Source organism: Lepidochelys kempii, chromosome 14 (genome assembly GCF_965140285.1).
Source record: "Lepidochelys kempii isolate rLepKem1 chromosome 14, rLepKem1.hap1, whole genome shotgun sequence".
NCBI lineage: Eukaryota > Metazoa > Chordata > Testudines > Cheloniidae > Lepidochelys > Lepidochelys kempii.
This window is the reverse complement of record NC_136393.1, coordinates 34,182,372-34,205,759: the sequence shown is the minus strand read 5'-3', so window position 1 is coordinate 34,205,759 and position 23,388 is coordinate 34,182,372. Positions and strand designations below refer to the sequence as shown.

The 23,388-nt window shown below is 42.6% G+C and overlaps 1 protein-coding gene and 1 long non-coding RNA gene across 10 annotated transcripts in view; both read left to right on the top strand.

Annotated features, from left to right (window-relative positions):
- The window catches only part of LOC140898275 (uncharacterized), a 2,445,793-nt gene that overhangs the window by 359,925 nt on the left and 2,062,480 nt on the right, over positions 1-23,388 (top strand). The gene's annotated exons all lie outside the window — the stretch shown is intronic.
- Positions 6,698-14,644, top strand: LOC144929435 (uncharacterized). The gene is made up of 3 exons (XR_013634666.1): positions 6,698-6,765; positions 12,176-12,230; positions 14,229-14,644. It is a non-coding gene; the product is annotated as an uncharacterized LOC144929435 (long non-coding RNA).

The following is a 23,388-nucleotide window of genomic DNA, read 5'->3' as shown; positions in this document are numbered from 1 at the left end:
TCCCACACACACTTCACATGCTGGGAAAGGACTTGGAAGCCATGTTAACCCCGCTTCTCTCCAGGGCTACATGGCAAAATGTGTGGGGCAGGTTCACATTTTGGATACAAATCTCTTTAATGAATTTAATCCTGATGTTCTCACTGTCTTTCTGTCTGGAATAGCTCACAACTGTGAATGCCAAATTCAGGTCAGATGCCAGAAAACAGGGCAGACACCCTAAACTGGTGGTATATTCTATAATTAGATTTCACCAAACCAGTAACGAACATGCACTCCTGGATCTCTGTTATCAGTCTTACCATGGAGTCAAAGACAGTCCCCTTAGGATCTCCAGCCCTTCTTGGCACCCAGACAAACTGGGCTTTGTGATATTGGTCACTATACCAAATATCACATCACATTAGGTTACTCCCAACCACAAACGGTCAGTTACTTACTCTGGTCAAATTTGTACTCTGGATCTCACCAAAGACAAAGCTGAAGTAAATTCACTAGTAAACTAAAGATTTATTAGCTAAGAAAAAGAACTGAGACTTATTGAGAGGTTTAAGCAGGTAAAATACATTAACAGGTGAGTCAAAGTTTATAATTCCAAGATGATAGCAGAGATGTAGTAGTCTGCTAGTTTTCCAAAAGTCTCTCAGGGATACCCAAAATCACTTTGGGGACCTCCTTCCACTCACTCAGTATTCTACCCTCTTCGAATCTAAAACAGTTCAGAGATACAGGATCATTCCCTGGAATCAGTATTTACGGCTTCTTTCCACAAAAAGCAATCATCCAAGTGTTTTCATCACAGCATGCATTTTTCCTTTGTTGACTAAATGCAGACTGAGCCTGAAGATTTCCATTGTCGAATGCAATGACCCATGCTTTGAAGTCAGCATGCTTCTTCATTTCCTGTTCCAAGGCTCCAATCCTGTCTGATGGGCAATTAAATCACAGAGATATTACATTATGTATGTCCCTGTACTTAATTGACCTAGATCAAAAGTGTGTGTTAGCATCAAGATGAGAATTTACTTGATGTGTAAAGTTCATGAGAACTAATGGATTGTTACATGCTATTACCTAACAATATGCATTATGTATGAGATAGCAGAGAACAGGTTACAGATGAGAAGACAATATCATTCACATTTCCTTTGAACTAGATTAATACTCAAATGAATTAGTACACTTAACATTTCTTTGATATTCACACAGAAGTGAATTGGCCTATGGCTTTGACCTGAGCTGGCCTGGTGGTGTCACACTGACCTTTTTTAGAGAAGACTCTGGAATTATCCATTCAGGGGGAAAGATTAACCTAAAGTATTTCTTAGAGATGTCACACAAACAACAGCCCCCCAAACAGTTAAAAACACAGAACATAGGGAATACTTATAGGATGGGGGACTCTAATGTGGGAAGCAGTTACTCTGAAAAAGATTTGCGGATCATGGTGGATAATCAGCTGAACATGAGCGCCCAGTGTAATGCTGTGGCTAATTGGGCTAATCTGATCCTTAGCTGTCTAAACAAAGGAACATCAAGCAAGAGTAAGTAGGTTATATTACCTTTGTATTTAGCATTGGTGCAACCACTACTGGAATACTGTGTCCAGTTCTGGTGTACTCAATTCACGAAGGGTGTTGATAAACTGGAAAGGGTTCAGAGAAGAGCCATGAGAATGATTAAAAAATTGGAAAACATACCTTATAGTGAGAGACTTGAGCAGCTCAATCTATTTAACTCAAAGAGAAAGTGAAGGGGTCACACCTTATCATGCAAGAGAATGTGATCTACCTACCTGATCACACAAAAGAATGTGCTTAAGGAGCTGATAAGCCTACCTATAGTATATAGGAAAAGCATCTGCAATATCTTGGGAGACTAATCTGAGAGACATACAGTCACATTCCAGGGTGCAGTCCAGACCAGAGAAGGGTTGTGTCACTGCCTGCCCTGCAGCCTTGGGTCCCTCACAATGCTTTGCTGTTGTAGCTCCCCCACTGGGCTGCTCTCAACTAGCCTACCAGCATGCAGGACACACCCTGAGTGTTTCTTTGTTGCTTCAGCCCTGGTCTAGTATCTCTGACCCAAACAGCCTCTCAGTAACATGCCAGCCACACTCCGGCTTCCACCAGCCTTGGTTACTACTTGCAGGGTGACCCTACCATATACCCAGTCCTGAATTTTCCCCAAAACATGTGCTCTGCAATGTCCAACCCTCTCCTGAACAGTTCAGATATTAAGGTTCATTGCTCTTGTACAAAGTAATTATTCAACAATTTGCTACTTTAACTGGAGTTGCCAAACAGTTCAGTTTAAACACAGCACTGGATTGGTCTAGATTAAAAAACAAACAAACAAACAAAACAAAAGATGATAGGATTTAAATTAATTCACAGTATTTAAAGTAACTCACAAATAATAGAGAAAATTAGAAGTGGTTTTAAGCAAATAAAAGTAAAAACATGCATCTAGAAGTCTAAAACAATCTAGCAAGTTTTGGTTCAAGGTTTTGTTCAAGAGGGACTTTCTCAGTCACAGTCTTCCAGGCAAGATTATGACTGTCCCTTTCCTTGGTCAGGATCTCTCCCAGAGGCCCAAAGATGTGTTGTTTTAGGTGAAAGAGAGACTGTGTGGGGTTTTCTGCCCCCCTCTTTTATGTGCAGTGTTGTTGTAGCCCAGGATATTAGCGAGACAAGGTGGATGCATGGACTTCTATTGGTGAGAGAGACAAGCTTTCAACCTTGCATAGAGCTGTTCTTCAGCTTAAAAGCTTGACTCTCTCATGAACAGAAGTTGGTCCAATAAAAGATACTACCTCATCCACCTTGTCTCTCTCTCTTTTATAGTCCATGTGAACCTTTGAAATGAATAGGTACCTTGATGAAGAAAAGAAATTTGACAGTAAAGGGCTCTTTAGTTTAGCAGACAAAGGAATATGAAGATACAATGACTGGAAGTTGAAGCTGGGTAAATTCAAAAAACATAAGGCTCGTATTTTTAACAGTGAGGATAATTTACCCATGGAACACCTTACAAAGGTTTGTTGTGGATTCTTCATCACCAGAAATTTTAAAATCAAAATTGGATTTTTTTTTTTTTAAATATATGCCCTAGTTCAACCGCAGCTATTGGGCACGGGACAGGAATTAATTCAGGTGAGTCCCAGAGCTGCTTGTACAGGAGGTCAGATTAGACAATCACAGTGTTTCCTTTGGGCTTAAAAAATCTATGAATTTATGAATTAATTTTAATTAAGTTGAAAAATTAAGTCCACATTATTCCATTGTTGAGATCATTTTATACAAAGACTGCAACACAGGGTCAATTTCTTAAAGGGCCCAGTTTGTAATTAAGTTTGATTTATAGGCTAATTAACAAATTTGTGAATTCTCAGAAAATTAATTCTTCCCTCGAAGACTAAGTGCTGTAAATGTGGGGAGGGTAATGTATGGTTTCTCAGACATAACAAAGAGGTGGAATTCTCTGATTGAGGTGCCAAACAGAACTCTGCCTGAACAATGATGTGACTACTAGTGTCTGTATAGTGGAGATAGCATTCCTGAAGAAAGATTATTACCCTGGTCCCTGTACATTGGGTAAAGGGTCCAGAGTAGAGTAAATGGGGTTCTAAGAACCTCTGATCCAGCTGTGGGAGGACTGCCCTGGTGCAGCCTCAGGTTGTCCTGAGAACGCCTTTGCAGACCCTGGTGTAGGGGGCAAGCCAGGGGCATGGCTATTGGTACTCCTAATAGCGCAGCACAAAATCTCACCCCAGTCAACATATAGCAGTGGAAATACTGCTTTTCTTGCAGAATGGACTATTTTCAATAGCCATTCTTTAGTCTTCTGGGTATTTTTGACATCAGGTGATGTCTCTACTTATTGGCATTTGTTAACATCAAGCCATTTCTGTTTCTCCTGCTACGACAATTTTTCTTGCTATTCTCAGGGGTTGCTGGGTTGTGGCTATTATACCTGATTCAGCTGTGTCCCCGTCTTTACCAAGAAAGACTCAAAACCTCGTCTTCACACCCAGACTCCACACAGTGCTTAAAAAAAAAGAAAAAAAAGAGGGAGACTGGTGTCAAAGTTTGACTCAGACTCACAATTTATCAGACCACTCTGTTTTATTAGCAAAGCTGCTCTGCTAATACATTTAGAAGTGAGCCCCCCGAGTGGGGCTTGTGTCTTTAAATTTATACAGTTTTTTGGAGAACAAGTTACAGAGAAGTTACAGACAAAAGAAGAAAAAGATTTTAGTCACCACCCTTCGAGATCCTTGAGACCAGTCACGTATCTTCAATTACCTGCCACCCTTAACAATCTCCTTTAACAGCTTCCAGTTAACTTAACTAATTGCCCTTCACACCTTCCATTCTGATGCCTGCTTCTTAGACGTGCTGGCTCTATCTTAATTGCTTCTCCATTCAAAAGCTAACTGTCCCTACGTGTGCTCCCTCAGATACTTTGTAACATGTTTTGGCATGCCCTCTCATATACAATGTATCCAGCATGTCCCCTTATACAATGTTATACTTCCACACTGGTTTAAAAAAACAGCACACCAAGAAGCTCTTATTTTCAGTCTTTCACTTCTGACAAAGTGCAGTTTCTATAGCTGCTTCAGTACAATTACAGAAATCATTCCCACTCTTGAACCCTAATTTGCTGCCAGAAAATCAGGGTTGTTCTATGTACTCTGTATACTTCAGTTTAATGAACCCCACCCCACAAGATTACTGAGTGGTAGTGAGGAATGGGTTGTGTACCACCACAGTTTACCATTGTGGAAATATCCAAAAGAATTGAATAGCAAATGATAAGCTTTCTATAGTTTCTTGAACCATTCTGGAGAACATAATGGAGAATGATGTCCCTGTTACAAAATTGTACTGTTTGGTTTCGAAAACACATAGGAAGGATGTGAATTCTATAGTTTTTTAGAGCAGTGGTTTTCAACTTGTGATCTGTGGACCCCCGGGGGTCCACAGACTATGTCTAAGATTTCCAAAGGGGTTTGCACCTCCATGTGAATAGTTTTAGGGGTTCCGCAAATGAAAAAAGTTGAAAACTACCATTTTGGAGTAATTCTTACAGAATGCTTACATTTCTATAGACCCCTATTGGTTTAATATCTGTTAACTTTATGGGACTAACATAGGGTGGTTACCTCCAGGGACAACCCCTCATGGCCTCACGGTGGCCCTGCAAGAGGCCTCTTTTTCAATTTCCTTCTTCCAGACTCCCCCACTCACTCCAAGCATAAATAGCCCTTTGTGGGGCTAGTACCAAAGTCCCACAACCATAATCCCGAATTCCCCAGCACAGTCCAAACAGTACATTCAATCTCCAGCAGCCCATCAACAGCTCTGGCATCTCTGATCATGTTCTGGATCTCCAGTATAGCTCCATCCCTGACAGGTGTTTGTCCAACCTGTTCTTAAAAAACTTCCCATGATGGGGAGTCTACAAACTCCTTTGGAAGCCTATTCCAGAGCTTAAATGTCCTTATATTTAGAAAGTTTTTCATGCTATCTAACCTAAATCGCCCTTGCTGCAGATTAAGCCCATTACTTCTTGTCCTACCTTCAGTGGACATGGAGAACAGTTGATCACTGTCCTCTTTGTTTCAGAGTAACAGCCGTGTTAGTCTGTATTCGCAAAAAGAAAAGGAGTACTTGTGGCACCTTAGAGACTAACCAATTTATTTGAGCATGAGCTTTCGTGAGCTACAGCTCACTTCATTTCCACGGTATGCATCCGATGAAGTGAGCTGTAGCTCACGAAAGCTCATGCTCAAATAAATTGGTTAGTCTCTAAGGTGCCACAATTACTCCTTTTCTTTTTGTCCTCTTTGTAATGTCCCACCTCAGTCTTCCTTTCTCAAGACGAAATAGGCCCAGTTTTTTTAACATTTCCTCATAGGTTTTCTAAACCTTTTATCATTTTTGTTGCTCTCCTCTGAACTCTCTTCAATTTGTTCACATCCTTCCTAAATTGCAGAGTCCAGAATTGGACACAGTACTCCAGCTGAGGCCTCATCAGTGCTGAGTAGAGCGGGACAATTACCGCCCATATCTTACCTACGACACTCTTGATAATACATTGCAGAATGATATTAGCCTTTTTTGCAACTGCATCCCATTGTTGACTCATTCAACCTGTTATCCACTATAGCTCCCAGTTCCTTTTCAGCAGTACTACCATACAGTTTGTTATTCCCCATTTTGTATTTGTGGATTTAGTTTTTCCCTCCTAAGTAAAATACTTTGCATTTGTCTTTCTTGAATTTCAGATCCATTCTTTAATCTGTTAAGGTCATTTTGAATTCTAGTCCTGTCCTGCACAGTGCTTGTAATCCCTCCCAGGTGACATCCTCCACAGATTTTATAAGTACACTCTCCACTTCATTATCCAAGTCATTAATGAAAATATTGACTAGCATGGGACGTAGGACTGACCCCTCTGGGACTCCACTTGATACATCTCCCATTGTGACAGCCAGAGAGATAACTACTCTTTGAACTACTTTTTCAACCGGATGTATCCCTACCTTATAGTAATTTCATGTAGACCACATTTCCCTAGTTTGCTTATGAAAATGTCATGTGGAATGATGTCAGAGACTTTCCAGGTATCGAAGTTAGGCTGACTGGTCTATAATTCCCTGCGTCTTCTTTGCTGTCATTTTTTTTTAAAATAGATAATACACCTGCCCTTATCCAGTCCTCTGAGATCTCATCTGTCCTCTGAGAGTTCTTGAAGGTAATTGCTCATGGTTTCAAGATTGCTTCAGCTATTTCCCTAAGTACCCTAGGATGAATTTCATCAGGCCCTGCCAGCTTGAATACACTTATCTTAATATTCTTTAACCTGTTCTTTCCCTATTTGGGCTTGCATAACATGTACCCTGCAGAGGAAGATTGGGGCCTGCATAGCATAATCTATTTGCACTGCAATTTAGTGGCAGAGGCCCCAATCCTGCAAACACTCATGCACATAACTTTATGCTTACGAGTGGGCTCATTGACTTCAATGGCATTTTTCATGTGCATAAAATTAAGCAAATGTGTGCCTGTTTGCAGGATCGGGACCAGAGTTTGTAGTAATTTATACACTGGCTCTAATGTGGCTTAGAATCCCCATTGTGAAGAAGGTTCCTGGAACAGTTGTAAAAGAGCTTCTTGTGGCACAGTTCCTGTGGGAGATCCAGTATTTAGTAGCGATATCTTTGGCAAGGGGGTTAAATCCCACTCTTCCTCCTGCATAAGGCTGGGAAAATTCAAAACTCCTCTTTGTAATTATTCTTGCATCAGGGAGAATGCTTCCCATACTTGTGTCCAAACCTAGGCCTTGAATCTAGAAGGTACTTGCACATATGATTGACTTAAAGCGTGTGAGTAGTCCCCTTGCATTTAGTGGGACTACTCTCATGATTAAAGTTAGGCATGAGTTTAAGAACTCCTATGAATCACAGCCCTAATGAACACTTGAGAACAGGCACAGCTCTCTGCACCAAATGAAAACAAACTACATTGACAAAGGGTGTTTCATGACTAACTTAAAAAAAAAAAGCATTTTATTTGGAATTTATTAATTTGTTTTGTCTTTCAATAATTAAAGGGGACTGATTACCATTAAAAAAAAAAATAACAGATTGGCTATTCACCTTTGAAAGATGGTATTTGTAGTGCTATAATAGCAGACAAGAACTTGGAAAATAATGAAGAAGCATAAAAATGCAAATTACTGCAGCTAATTGGCTGTGTCTTCTTACGCCTTCTGAATTATTAAATTATGATAGAGTAAATCTGCCACATTTAAATATATAGTGACGAACATAGTTGTGTTCTGCGCTGTAGAGCAAGACTTATAATATGCTACTATTTGTTCCCTAATTTGATGGTAAACTGTTCTTTTTCTTTGCATTTGCAAGATACTTGCAATGTTCTAAAAATGTACACGGTATATGGAACTCTGATCATGCAAAATGGCACCATTACATTTCCTATTTCTAGTCCTGATTAAAAAGAAATGATGCAATTATTACAATAATGCTAACAACAGCTTGTGCTGTTGGCCCTAACATTTAATCTGAATGTATTGAGTCTAATCCAGTAGACTCTGATGTATGTGACTATTTTACTCACATGAGTAATTCTGTTGACTTCAGTGGGGTTATTCAGATGCATAAATGATTGCAAGCTTGAGGCTGAGAAGGATAAAATTAAATAAATAGGCTTGGCTTGAATTATTTTTTTCTTTTAACTTCAACAGAATTTGCACAATAACCTTCCTAATAGCAATTCTCTAATTGTGATTTATATCCCATCCAAAATCTTCATATGAGGTACTCATAAAATGCTAAAAATATGACTTTGGGGCTGAAATTTCTCATGCTTAGTTTCAGCCCGGAAATTATTATTTTTTTTTTTTTTAAGTTTGAACAGAATAGGTTTTCAGCTATTTTTGAGTTTTGTGATTGTGAAATAAGTTTTGTTATACTGATTGTGTGTTACATATATAACAGAAGTGCATGATGCTTTATGAAACAAATTAGGATGAAACCCCTATCCTGAGAAGTCCCAAGCCTGCAAACATTTGTTTGCACATTGACCTGCGTGGAACTACTTAAAGTTATGTTCTTGTCTAAGTGTTTGCAGGATCGGGGCTTGTGTTATGGCGACAGTAGGAGATGGCAAACACAAATGATGCCTGGCATGTGAGGTAGGGGGAACAAAGGTGAAAAAATAAGTTCATGTGGTAACTTGTTTTAATTTTTCTGGACATTTTGTACTCAGAATACTCACAAATCTAACACTGATTGACATGGCCCTCATCACTAGTATCTGAGCGCCTCAAAATTAATATATTTTATAGTCACAACAATGCAATGAGGTAGAGTGGTATTATCTCCATTTTACCAATGGAGAATTAAGGCCCAGGGTAGGTTAAGTGTCTTCCCCAAGATCACACAGAAAGTCAGTGGTTGAGCTGGGAACTGAACCAATGTCTCCTGAGGTCACTGCACTACCTTGCTATCCAAGCAGCCTTGTTTGCACCATGGATGTGCATGGGATTCTCATGATATTTTCTAAGTTTAAAAAAAACCTGATTTTTTAAAAAAACATCAGCAACTCTAGCTGTCAGAGTCAAAGCCTAAGGGGCCACTAACTCATTCAGTCTGAATTGATCATAAACCTCCAACACCACTCAGAAACTGCACACTAAACCCAATAACTGGAATTAGAAAATATTAAAGTTCACAGGAGACAAAACTATTGTCTGCCACAGGCAGAGAACAGAGGGAGCATGGTGCACCAGTGCCCCAGGTCCCTGTAAATGTTAGGGAAATGATTAAATGAGATATTCCCAGATAATCCTGGCAAGCAACCCATGCCCCATATTGCAAAAAGAGAGGCAAAAATCAGCTAGTGTAACTGCCAATTTGATATGGGGGAAAATTCCTTCTCAGTCCACAAAAGGCAATCAGTTAGACCTTGTGCCTGTGAACAAGAACCAACCAGACAGCCAAGCATGTGAGAAATAATTATCCACCCCACCTCAGAGCCCTGGCCCACCCTGTGCAGTGTCCCATCTCCAGCTGTGGACATCCCTCATGCTTCAGAGAAAGGAAACAACCATCCCCTCCCTCCCTCCTTCAGTATACATTTGGGGGAAAATCCCTTCCTGACCCTCGCAGGTGACCTACTGAAGACCTGAAGCATGAGATTTAAGGAACATAAAACATGATCCAGAAGAGACCTTCAGGGCTGTTGAGCCCCGGTCACCCCCACCACAAGTAACCCAGTCATAAAGTCCCACTCAGACAAAAAATTGGAACTTATGGTAAACTCAAGAGTTTAGTGTGGAAGATGAGGATTGGCAGAAATATATTGAAAGACCGGGCTATTATTTTCTTGCAAATGAGATTATAGGATAGGACAAAAAGAAAGCAGATTTCCTCAATTTTGTGGCAGTAAAACCTACTCTCTCATAAAGAGTTTGTTAAAGCCTCAGAAACCAGGAGATAAAAGTTTAGGAGACCTGAAAAAGATCTTAACAGAGCACTACACAAAGCCAAACATTACTGTGGAACGTTTCAAGTTTCATAGTAGGATGAGAAGACAAGATGAAAGCATACCTGTGTATGTTGCAGAGCTGAAATGATTAATGGAATATTGTTCCTTCAGAAATGTCCTAGAGGATATGCTCTGGGACAGATTTGTTTGTGGTATAAGTATTCAAAGACAATTGCTGTTGGAGATGAATTTAATCTGTCCCAAAGCAGTAGAACTGGTAACAGCAATGGAAGCAAACAGTGAAAAATTTGCAAGATTTGCACTTACAATGCAGGGGAACTCAAACTGACTCAGTTAAATGGGGAGTCTCTGTAAATTGAAGGCTTTAAATCAAGATTTGAGGACTTTGGTTATTCAGCCAGAGGTTGTATGTCACTGAGGTTCTGTGGCCTATGATATCCAGGAGGTAAGGCTAGATGGTCAGGATGGTCCCTTCTGGCCTTAAAGTCTATGAGTATAAAAAAGGCAAAGCAAGCTGAAAGGGACTCAGGCTCCAAAGGGTGTTTCTGCTGTGGAGAAGCTCATTTTTAATCTGTTTGTAAATTTAAAAAGGCCTAGTAACTCAAGATTGCACATTTAGTCAGAAAATACAAAGGTGACTATCAAACAGTATCTCAAACTCAGGAGGGTAGACTCCAAATGTCCAGAGGAAAAGAACAAAAACAGAGGACTCTTTTCCTCAAGGGGGAGGAGGTACATACTATGTATTGTCTGAAAGGAAAGAAAGTCAGTCCTTATGAAGTAATGGTAGAGGTAAACAGTCAGTCAGTATCCCTTGGGGAGGGAGAGCTCAGTGGTTTGAGCAGTGGCCTGCTAAACCCAGGGTTCTGAGTTCAATCCTTGAGAGGGCCATTTAGGGATCTGGGCCAAAAATTGGGGATTGGTCCTGCTTTGAGCAGGGGGTTGGATTAGATGACCTCCTGTGGTCCCTTCCAACCCTGAGATTCTATGATTCTATGAGTACAAATGGAAATAAACAAAGGGACTTCAGCTAGTGTGATCAATGAATATACATATCAGCAGTGTAAAGCAGGACTGAGACCTCTAGTTAATGCAGGAGTGATCCTGCATACCTAAACCAGGAACCTGTCCTGGTGGTAGGTTCTGTGCTTGTCCCTGTAAAATATAAGAGCCAAAAGAAAAAGGTTACCAGCCCTAATAAACTAGGGAGAAAGTCAGAATCAGTTAGGCAAAGATTGCTTGCAAGAACTGAATCTGAACTGGGAGGAAATTTTCAAATGAGACCCTAACAAAACACCAGCATTCTAGGAAGTCTTGAATGTTCACCCAGCTATTTTAAAAGAAGGGTCAGAGGCTCTGGATAGAGTAAGAGTCAGGATTTATGTCCAGGATGGGGTCAAACCAAAATTACTTAAAGCAAAACCAGTTTCTTATGCCCTCAGAGAAAAGACAGACTGAGTTAGACAGGCTGGGGGAAAGGGAATCATGTCACCATCATTTCTGAATGTGCCACACCTATCACACCCAGGGTTAAACCAGAGAAGACCATCCACAACTGTGTGGATTATAAAGCCATGGTGAATCAGGTCTCCAGGTTAGACAATTACTCCATTCCAAGGACAGAGGACTTACTGGCAGTGTTAGGTGGGGGTTGAAAAATTTAGTAAGTTAGAAATGTTGCAGGCTTACCAGAAGATGAGGCTGAAGGAGGACTGTAAAAAAAAAAAAGAAAGAAAGAAAAAGAAAAGAAAAAAAGTACCACTATAAAACACTCAAGGGATTATATCAGTACCATCAATTACCATATGGAATATTAGCAGCACTTGGAATTTTCCAGAGGGCTGTAAAAATTTGTTGAACCCACATGTTGTAGTGAGGATCGATGACATCCTCATCATAGTTGGAAGTGATGCTGAGCATCTGTCAACACCGGAGAAGGTGCTTCACAGATTGTAGGCAACAGGACTTCACTTAAAACAAAGTAAGTGCTTTTTTGTAAGACCGGAAGTGATGCACCTGGGTAATAGGATGGATTAGAAGGGATTCATGGAGCTCCAGTCGGTATGGAAGAGCACATTCATTGCTCTCCACAGTCTGCCATCCACTAATATGCATTTCCATCTGGCATCTAGGGCCCCCGACTGACCACCCCCAGTAAAGGAACAAGTACATGAAAATATCTGGAATGTAAGTAAATAAATATTTGACTGCTGTGAGCTTTGCAAGTGGCCAAAAGACAAGGAGAACGGGAGACCCGACTCTATCTCCCTCTCCCCTTCGAGCAAAATGGCTGATGTGGGCATGGCAGACACATCAGATATCAAAGCCATAGCACAGCTGACTTACTTCAATTGACTCCTCTCTGGAAGCGCTGACAGGATGCATGAATGAAACAGAAGGGTGAATATCAACGGTGGAAATTCAGGTACAAGGGCTCTCTGCCCAGGTGCAGAGAAGCCTCACAGACTAATCTTCTCTTAAATCAAAAGTGGCAGACATTGAGCAGAGGTCTTGCTGCAATGATTTGGGCATTATAGGAGTATCTGAAAGAGAGAGAAAGAATTTGTTTCCCATCTCCTTGCAGAAGTGCTCAGTCTGCCGGAGGATTTTAAATTTGATGTAGAGAGAGCACATAGGTCCCTCGCTCCTAAGCCCACCTCAAATGCCAAATCTCACACATAGATTGTCAATTTTCTCAGATTTACTGTAGAATAAAAATACTACAGCTAGTTTGTGGGGAAAAAAACTGTTTGGGGGAGACCATAAGAATGATTTTTCAAGATTGTGCAAAAGATGTGGTTGAACAGAGATCAGCCTTCAGAAGAGCAAGGGTACTTGCCAAGCACTGAGGGCTCAAATATTTTCTGAAATTTACAGCTCAGTTCCCTGTCAAGGTGAGGAAGTGAATCTGTTCCAAGAGCCCCAAGAAGCAGAATGTTTTTAAATAGCCTGCAGTGAACTGAGTAGTTGTTCTGTTTTACAACAAGTTTACTTCTTATTTGTTATGTCTGCCCTACTCGGATACATAAGCTTGTCTAGTGACTGGGACGCACTTACTCGGGTCATCTTTTGCTGCAAGCTTTTACTCTCAACTTTTGGGACATGTAGATCAATTCTCAAATGGCTGAATGTGAACCACCCTAGCAGGGGAGTTGAGGGAATACCTCATCCCAAACTGATACCATCAGAATGATGTATGAGCAAGATTAAGTGCCTTTGTTTCTGTATTTGTGTTGGGGGAACTGATGAAACATTTGACAACATCATTATCAAGGCAGAACACCTTCTATGTGTTTTCGATTATATAAAGGTCTGTATATTAGCAAGGTACGGACATACACTAAAGGAATCACCAGAGTGTGGTGCAGCTCCTGTTGCTCTGTAGAAATTTGAAAGCTCTGGTTCCACTTTTTAAAATTGGTGCCAGTGGCAGATCCTGCTGTGTCACCCGTCTCACTGGGGGTTCTCAAATCCTGGCAGCTTTACATTCCACATACTGGAATTGCAAGAGACAGCTCTCCTCCCTGCAAGATGTACAATATCTGGCAGCTCATATGCCTAACAGATGGGGACTATTCATACTTTTCCCCTCTCTGTGAGTTCATTTCAATTTACTTTTGATCTCTAGGGACGTGGTAAATTCTGTAACTGACTCCTCCATTCATGCAATTGCTGTCTCTGATGATGATCCTCTATTTCTTTGAAGAGCAACAGTTTTGGGCCAGAAAGAACCATGTAGATGAAGTTTGAATTCCTCACTTTTAGTACATCCCCATTTCAAAATTTTTATTGAAAAATAAATTAGCCTGTTCATGAAGACAAATGACCCCCAAACATCTTCTAACAGGCTCAAGCAGGGTGGCAGTACTTAAAATTAAAACACTTACTAACAGATCACTTTAGATTGGCTGCACCAAGACTGCCAGAGGCTCCAGAACTATGGAGAAATGCTTCATAAACTCCCCAGGTCCACGTCCGCCATGCTTTTCAGAACCCAAAACCATGACTATGATCCAGAGACAGAGACTTGGGCCCAAAGGACCTGGTCTATACTAAAGGTTTCAATAGTGATCAGCCAACATGGATTCCAGGTACTGTCCTAGAGCAAACTGCCCCCTTGTCTTTTAAAGTCGGTTTAAGTGATGTTTGAGTCGTAAGATGGCATTGAATGATATCCGTTTACAGGGTGACATGTGGGTGCCAGAGCCTTTGCTCTTGGGTGATGAGTCTGGAGGAGCTGAAGCCAAGAGGATGCAGTTTTGCCAGGAATGCCGGAGAGCTCAAGAGGAGGGTATTTGCAAAACTGCTGGAGCAGGAGAGTGGAGGCAGTGGGCCTCTGCCCCTAGAGAAGGCCATGGCTGCCCTGGAGAGGCACTACCTTGTGTAAAAGAGAACATTCCCAAGGTTTTTAGAAGACTAACTCAGGGCTGCAGATTGAAAGGTGAGCAATGTAGCTAAGTGGTCATCAAGGACTTAACTGGGTTACTCAGAGTATTATGGGTTGGAGCCACGCTCTATCCCCTCCCTTACCTCCTATTGAGTTAGTGGGTGTTTTACCCCACTCTTTTTGTGTGTAGTTGAATAAAGCAGCATGTTCCCAGCCTGCAGTATTGGAAGTAAAGTGTGATTCTTGTGCTCAGAGTGGTTCTTTTTAGGGCTGTCAAGCAATTAAAAACATTGCAATTAATCACTCAATTAAAATTTTTCTATCACGATTAACCGTGGCATTAAACAATAATAGAATACCACCTATTTAATTTTTGGAGGCTTTTTACATTTTCAAATATATTGATTTCAATTATAACACAGAATACAAAGTGTACAGTGCTCACTTTATATTATTTTTTATTAAACATATATTTGCACTGTAAAAAAAGACCCAACTGTAACACATGATACTGTAGACCCAATTGTTTAATAGACCCAATACTGTTTACAGTATTATGTAAAGTTTACCCAAGTTTACATTTAAATTGTAATATAAAGTGAGCACTGTACACTTTATTTTCTGTATTGTAATTGAAATCAACATATTTGAAAATGTAGAAAAACATCCAAAAATATTTAATACATTTCAATTGGTATTATATTGTTTGACAGTGTGATTAAATCTGCGATTAATCACAAATAATTTTTTAAATCACCATTAATTTGTGTGTTAATTGTGTGATTTATTTGAACGCATTAAACTAAGTTTTTCTCTCCTCTCAGATGTGAGCATTGCCATTTCTGTGCCCATTTCCATCAGCTATCCTGCCTTCATGTTCATGTTCTATATTATCATCCTTATTGCAAACTGAGTCAAAGTAGTCATTTAGTTTTCGGACAATGCCTAGATTTTCTCTTTCCCATCCACCTGGGCAGCCCAACCTCATAATTCCATTTTGAAACTGTGGCCAATGGGAGCTGCGGGGGTGGTGCTTGCAGGCAGAAGCAGCATGTGGAGCTACATACCCTTCCCCAGGGGACACAGGAGCATGCTGGCTGGTTCTGGGAGTGGCGTGGGGCCAGGGAAGGCAGGAAACCTGCCTTAGCCCCCCTGTGCCACCACCTGGGAGCTGTCTGAGGTAAGTGCTGCCTGGTGGGAGCCCACACCCTAATCCTGAGCCCCCTCCCAGAACCTTCACCCCGCACCCCCTCCTGCACCCAAACTCTCTCCCAGAACTTGCATCTCTACCCCAGGCTCAGCCAGGAGCCCCCTCCCAAACTCTGAGCCGCTTGGCCGCAGCCCAATGAAAGTGAGTGAGGATGGGGGCGGGGGAAAACAAAGGGGAGTGAGCGGGGCAGGGGTGGGGTAAATCCTGGGTTGCACTTAAATTCAAAAAGTGATCTTGTGAGTAAAAAGGTTGGAGACCACTGATTTATATAATTAGAAATCCTCTTACTAGGTGTTTTGTCTTCAGTGGGAGTTACAGGTATTCAGTACTTCTCATGTAGCCACATCATGCCACTGAATGTTACACAGAACTTCCCAATGATTTTATTGAGGTATTCTACTTCAAATATCCATGGCATATTATGGTCCAGGATCAGGTTCCAAGTTTGGAAATGGCATACTGAGCACGTGGCATAAATCATTTCGGCTACTTTTAAAATATTAATTATGCATTTAATCATTGTTAGATTAACGCCAACAAAAGAAATGGAAAATACACCCTGAATATGAATCATGTGAATGAGAAAAAACAAAAAGGGAAGCAGAGCATACACCTGGGATCATTCTGCCAATAGGAGTCCATAGCTGATAATTAAAGCAAACCACAGAAATTTTAATTAAAGAGTGCCTTGCTATACTGGTAGAAGTGAGTCAGACTCAATCGGTAAAGAGAAAAAGAGCAGAAAAATATCAGGTGTCCATTTTTGAGATAAATAACAAGGTTTTTTTTCTTAATTAAAAGGCCCATGGGAAATGCATCCATTTGTAATATGAAATTCCAACAAAATCCAGTAGCCTTACATAAGCAGGGCCTGAATGAGCTCTCCCCTGACATCTAGTGATGAACTGGGGAAAGACTTCAGGAGCAGATACTCCTACTCTGCCTAGGTGTTCACCAGACAGACCTGCTTTGCCAGAGTGATGAGTTTTGGGTTAAAATTCACTTCAGTATTGAGTGCAGGGGTAATAAAATTGTGATGCTTTGGGGTTTCACCCAGACCAGTAAGAGTTTGTGTCACCACCTGCCCAGTAACCCTGACTATTTCTGTGCTGTGCAGCTTCGGCTCAGCGCCCAAGTAGCCTGCTCACAGCACAATGACCTCACCCAGCAGCTTCCAGCAACCAGCAACACACCAACTGCCCCTCCAGTCCCGAGTCACCCCAAAACCATCTCCCTGGTAGTATCCAGTCCCTCTCACTGGACCCTCCCAGAAGTTATCCAGTTAGCTGCCTCCAAAGGGAAAGAATACACACCAGCCTGCTAGATTAGCTGAGGATTTTACCCTTTAGTTTAACATACAACACTGAGATAGTTTTGTAAAAGGTAAAACAAGTTTATTACCAATAGAACCTGGATTTAAGAGATACCAAGTAGAAAGAATAGGGATAGAAGTGGTTACAAACAAGTAAAAATAAGGCTTCTACGGCTAAAATCTAACTTACACTTTAGATTTTGATTCAAAGTAGTTTGCTCACCACAGTCATTCTTCCAGCATGACTGGCCAGTCTTTAGCCAGGATCCAACATGGAGCCTAAAACACTTCATTTCTTGGTCTTCTCAGGGGAACGATGACAAATGGCTTTCCCCCTCTACTTATATCTTCCAAAGTCCATTGACCCTGTTTCAAGAAGCAGGAAAGCATCCTTGGGGAGGTGGGTGCAGGGGTGCAGTCTCCATCCCCCACCAACATTGTTAAGTGGTTGTCTTCCCCCACTTACTGCCTGATGGCTTTGTCTAACCTTGCTCATAAATGTGCTTTTCATGGTCTTTGGTCAGACCTTACGGAATTTACATTGGAGCCACACTCAAGCCTGTGAAGCATTCCTTTGCCTAGGACAGGCTGTGCTTAGGTACTGCATGCCAAACACATTTGAGGAACATATTTCCAGCACACATCTATAATTCTTTATACACTTCCGGTACATACATCATGCGCTAATATTAATGGCCAGTATATTACCAGTTTGCATGTGACACCTTCAATGGCACGTTATAGATACAGATGACAACAGAGAGTTGGGGCAATGTGCTAGGCCTGATGAGCATTATAGGGTATCCTCTGCAAGTGAGCATTGAGGGGCTCCCTAGGACACAGAAATGTTATCCTGATTGTATAAGTAAAGGTACTTAACATGCTCTGGTTGAACCTAAATTTAACCTCACTCACTAAGCAGGGGATAAGGGTGCTGTGTTCTGAGGTTCCACTATTTAGCCCAGTTCTTAATGATTGGAGTGCTTAATGATTGCACCAGGTAGCAAAACAGTGGGGTTGGGGACAGGTGTTCCTACCTGGGGGTGTAGGCTCTTTAAATAGAGTCATAGACACCATTTGAACCTCCCCCTCTGTTTAAAGACAAAGCTGATCATACTCATTTAAGAGTCTTTGTTTCTGCTCAGTGATGACTAGAGCTGAAGTCACTGGTGACCGGGTCTGGAGGCTAAGTCTTTGACTTGGTATGAGGACAGTGTTGGAGTGAAAGACAATGCAGAGGTTTCAGTTGCAGAGAGGTTCCCCCCTCCGTGGTGAAGTCACTAAGAACAGGGCTAGGTGATGGAACCCCAGAAAACGTTATCACAGAGGCAGCAAGCAGTGCCAGCAGTGGCAAAGGTGGCAGCAGGGACAGTGGGCAGTGGCAACTACAGAGGGATTGCTAGACCTTCCCTTTGAGATGTGGGAGGTGAACCCACATGAACACACCCCTGAATGCTGGGACTTCACTGACTACGGACAACCAACTCTGAGCAGAGCGCAGTGGAGGGGAAAGGAATAGTATGATAAAGGGTCATTTGTCCCTCAGACTTTTGTACTACAAGGGGGGGAAACTGAGGGAAGGGGGCAAACTGAGGCAAGGGGGGGAAACTGAGGCAACCCACGGTGAGGTGTTGACTTGTGGTTTGCATACTTTTGCATCATTCTTGTGCTGTTTTTCCAAATTAATGCTGAGTTCCCCCTTCCTTTTAATACAAGTTTTCTTGTGTTGTACACAGATTCAGTGCTTATAAGTGGAGAACTTTCACTTCTTAGAGGTGCCTAGGGTGGTGGTAAGTTTTCCCAGATTGAGTGAGGCTCGAGCCAGTTCTGTTTTGTAATGTTAACAGGAACTTCTGAATATTGAACCTGGCCTTTGTTGTTCCTGATACCACCTGGCAGAAGAGTTGCCTCTAGAAGACCCAATTTTATAAGCATGCAGAATGCAGCTAGCTAAACTCTAACCTGAGCCAAGGTTCCAGTCGCCATCTAGGCTGATTTCCTAGATGCTGGAGACTAGCTGTATACTTACTCGACTCCTTCGTTTTGCTTCAGCCAGCAAGCCCCCTTCACATTTTCCTGCTGCATTCCTAGCATTTGATGGTGCTATATTAGGGTATAAATAGAAGCAATCAGATGCTCCATCACATGACCTAAAATGACAGGTTTCAGAGTAACAGCCGTGTTAGTATATCTTCGCAAAAAGAAAAGGAGTACTTGTGGCACCTTAGAGACTAACCAATTTATTTGAGCATGAGCTTTCGTGAGCTACAGCTCACTTCATCGGATGCATACCGTGGAAACTGCAGAAGACATTATATACACACAGAGACCATGAAACAATACCTCCTCCCACCCCACTGTCCTGCTGGTAATAGCTTATCTAAAGTGATCATCAAGGTGGGCCATTTCCAGCACAAATCCAGGTTCTCTCACCCCCTCACCCCCCTCCAAAAACCACACACACAAACTCACTCTCCTGCTGGTAATAGCTTATCCAAAGTGACCACTCTCCCTACAATGTATTGTTTCATGGTCTCTGTGTGTATATAATGTTTTCTGCAGTTTCCACGGTATGCATCTGATGAAGTGAGCTGTAGCGCATGAAAGCTCATGCTCAAATAAATTGGTTAGTCTCTAAGGTGCCACAAGTACTCCTTTCCTTTTTGCGATGACCTAAAATGGAGTTCAACAGCTATCAGAAAGTACAGTTGGTGCCACTTAGTTTTGAAACAAAAACAAGCCTCTCCCCTACTTTAAAAGTTCTCAGGTCTCTGCTGTTGGAAAGGGAAAATAGTGCTGTACCCTGTATGCTGCAGTTGGCTTCTTCTTTATCTTTGCTCTTGAGGCTTTATATACAGTTGCAGCAATTTTTAAAAATAGAGTCAGAATACCTCTTGATATTAACCTATTAATAGATCTACCCCTTGCGTTCTCATTCTCCAGATATTTTATTTGGGTTGCAGTTCATTGATATTTATTTTCAAGAATTAGTCCTTGAGAGCCTCTTCATATCCCTCGTGCCCATAACCTGCTCCACACAGCACAGTGAGAAAAGGCCGCCCAGCCCAGCTGTGCCCTAGGGGCTAAGCACAGAACAAATGTAGGAGCTTGTGTCATCCATAGCTTCTGAACAACATGTGGGGGTCATCAGCTTACAAAGACACTCTAGACCGGTAGCATAGACAGGCCCCAAATGTATCAAAGTGTCCCGCCTTGAAAAACAGAAGACAAAAAAACATAACCTTGAGTAGCTTTATTTTATAGTTGTGGAAACTGAGGCACACAGAAGCAAAGAGATTTGCTCATGGTCAAAAAGTCAGGAATAGAAAATGGCCAATCTGCTGATAGTCAGTCCTGGGCCCTAGCCGTGTTTGTCCTGGCCTCTCTGCTTCAGCTCCAGTAACAACCCGAGTGGAGGTTTTCTTCCTCTCCGTGACCTTTAACTTCACGTCACTGGAGAAGAAAGATTGTTTCTGACCAACTGGCTCTAATGCTTAAAAACCTTCATTTTTTTCTTTCGCTAGGAGGATAACGCTGGACGTTTTCTCTCATCCACTTTCCTTTGGAATAATTTCAATCCAGTCCAAATGATTTCCTTTTCCAGTGTGTCTTCAGCACCTTTCCTAGCAAACAGGTCCTGTTCGAGCACAGGTTTCCAGTTTCAGGCTGTCCCAGGGGGAGATGGCCATGAAAGGGGTAGTAGCTCAACTGAACCTATCCCCAGGTGAAGGGAATAAGTGCAGGGGTCACATGGGAAGGAGCAGCGTGTAACTAGGATCCAGGCCTGTTGGGCGATATAAGAACAGCCTGTGCTCAGCCAGGAGAGAGACCCGCAATGGGAGCAGGCCTGGGAGGGGCTTGGATAGTCCTTTCAAGTCAGTTTTGGTACACAGCAGGGGATGGAACAGCCAAGCTGCTAGGGTTGGGAGCTGGGCCTCCTGGCAGTGCCCAGGAACGAAAACACAGCACCTGCCAGGAAGGGAGTCCCCACAGAGGGACACCGTAATCTCCCAGGGAGGGAAAAGGCTCTCACTGCCATTTCTTAACCTCATGGGGTGTTCTCCTGCTCTGCCAACCCCACCCCTATTTCAGCATCTCCAGGTGCCTGAGGAAGCAGGCACCACAGGCCATCCTGCAGCTGGGACAGAGATGGAGGTTGATGACCTACCTGCCCGTGGTGACCATGGTGCAGGACAGCCCTCAGGACATGCGAGTGCAGCTCCAGATCTGCAGAATGCACCTTCCCTTTGCTGGCACGAGACCTTGCAGGTTGCGGGAGGTGAGACAGGCACTAACTTTTGGTAACCCTCAGTGGGATCAGAGGGTAATGGTTTGTAGAAAGTGGTGTTGGAGAGCTTTACAAAAACTAGGCAAGCCATTTACAACTCACACTTTGTTTCTCTACAAAAGAAAAAGGACACTAAACTATCTAAACAACTACATACCACAAGGGGCCACAGCAGTGGTTCCCTTAACCCACCCAGCAATATTGTTAATGTATCCAACTATACTCTTAGCCCAGCAGAAGAATCTGTTCTATCTCGGGGCCTCTCCTTCTGCCCCTCCACCCCCACGAATATGATACCGTTCTGTGGTGACCTAGAATCCTATTTTCGACGTCTCCGACTCAAGGAATATTTCTCACACCTCTGAACAACATACTAACCCACAGAGAGCTTCCTACCAAGACGACAAAAAGAAGGATTCTGGGTGGACTCCTCCTGAAGGTCGAAACAACAGACTGGACTTCTACAGAGAGTGCTTCCGCCGACGTGCACAGGCCGAAATTGTGGAAAAGCAACATCACTTGCCCCATAACCTCAGCCGTGCAGAACACAGCGCCATCCACAGCCTCAGAAACAGCTCAGACATCATAATCAAAAAGGCTGACAAAGGAGGTGCTGTTGTCATCATGAATAGGTCAGAATATAAACAAGAGGCTGCTAGGCAGGTCTCCAACACCACTGTCTACAAGCCATTACCCTCTGATCCCACTGCGGGTTACCAAAAGAAACTACACCATCTGCTCAAGAAACTCCCTGAAAAAGCACAAGAACAAATCCGCACAGACACACCCCTAGAATCCCGACCTGGGATATTCTATCTGCTACCCAAGATCCATAAACCTGGAAATCCTGGACACCCCATCATCTCAGGCATTGGCACCCTGGCAGCAGGATTGTCTGGCTATGTAGACTCTCTCCTCAGGCCCTATGCTACCAGCACTCCCAGCTATCTTCCAGACACCACTGACTTCCTGAGGAAACTACAATCCATCGGTGATCTTCCTGAAAACACCATCCTGGCCACTATGGATGTAGAAGCCCTCTACACCAACATTCCACACAAAGATGGACTACAAGCCGTCGAGAACAGTATCCCCGATAATGTCACGGCAAACCTGGTGGCTGAACTTTGTGACTTTGTCCTCACCCATAACTCTTTCACATTTGGAGACAATGTGTACCTTCAAGTCGGCCGGATTGCTATGGGTACCCGCATGGCCCCACAGTATGCCCGCATTTTTATGGCTGACTTAGAATAACGCTTCCTCAGCTCTCGTCCCCTAATGCCCCTACTCTACTTGGGCTACATTGATGACACCTTCATCATCTGGACCCATGGAAAAGAAGCCCTTGAGGAATTCCACCATGATTTCAACAATTTGCGTCCCACCATCATCCTCAGCCTGGACCAGTCCACACAAGAGATCCACTTCCTGGACACTACGGTGCTAATAAGCGATGGTCACATAAACACCACCCTATACTGGAAACCTATTGACCGCTATACTTACCTACATGCCTCCAGCTTCCAACCAGGACACACCACACGATCCATTGTCTACAGCCAAACTCTACCATACAACCGCATTTGCTCCAACCCCTCAGGCAGAGACAAATATCTACAAGATCTCTGTCAAGCATTCTTACAACTACAATACACACCTGCTGAAGTGAAGAAACAGATTGACAGAGCCAGAAGAGTACCCAGAAGTTACCTACTACAGGACAGGCCCAACAAAGAAAATAACAGAATGCCACTAGCCATCACCTTCAGCCCCCAACTAAAACCTCTCCAATGCATCATCAAGGATCTACAACCTATCCTGAAGGACGCCCCATCACTCTCACAGGTCTTTGGAGACAGGCCAGTCCTTGCGTACAGACAGCCCCCCAACCTGAAGCAAATACTCACCAGCAACCACACACCACACAACAGAACCACTAACCCAGGATCCTATCCTTGCAACAAAGCCCGTTGCCAACTCTGTCCACATATCTATTCAGGGGACACCATCATAGGGCCTAATCACATCAGCCACACTATCAGAGGCTCGTTCACCTGCACATCTACCAATGTGATATATGCCATCATGTGCCAGCAAGGCCCCTCTGCCATGTACATTGGCCAAACTGGACAGTCTCTACATAAA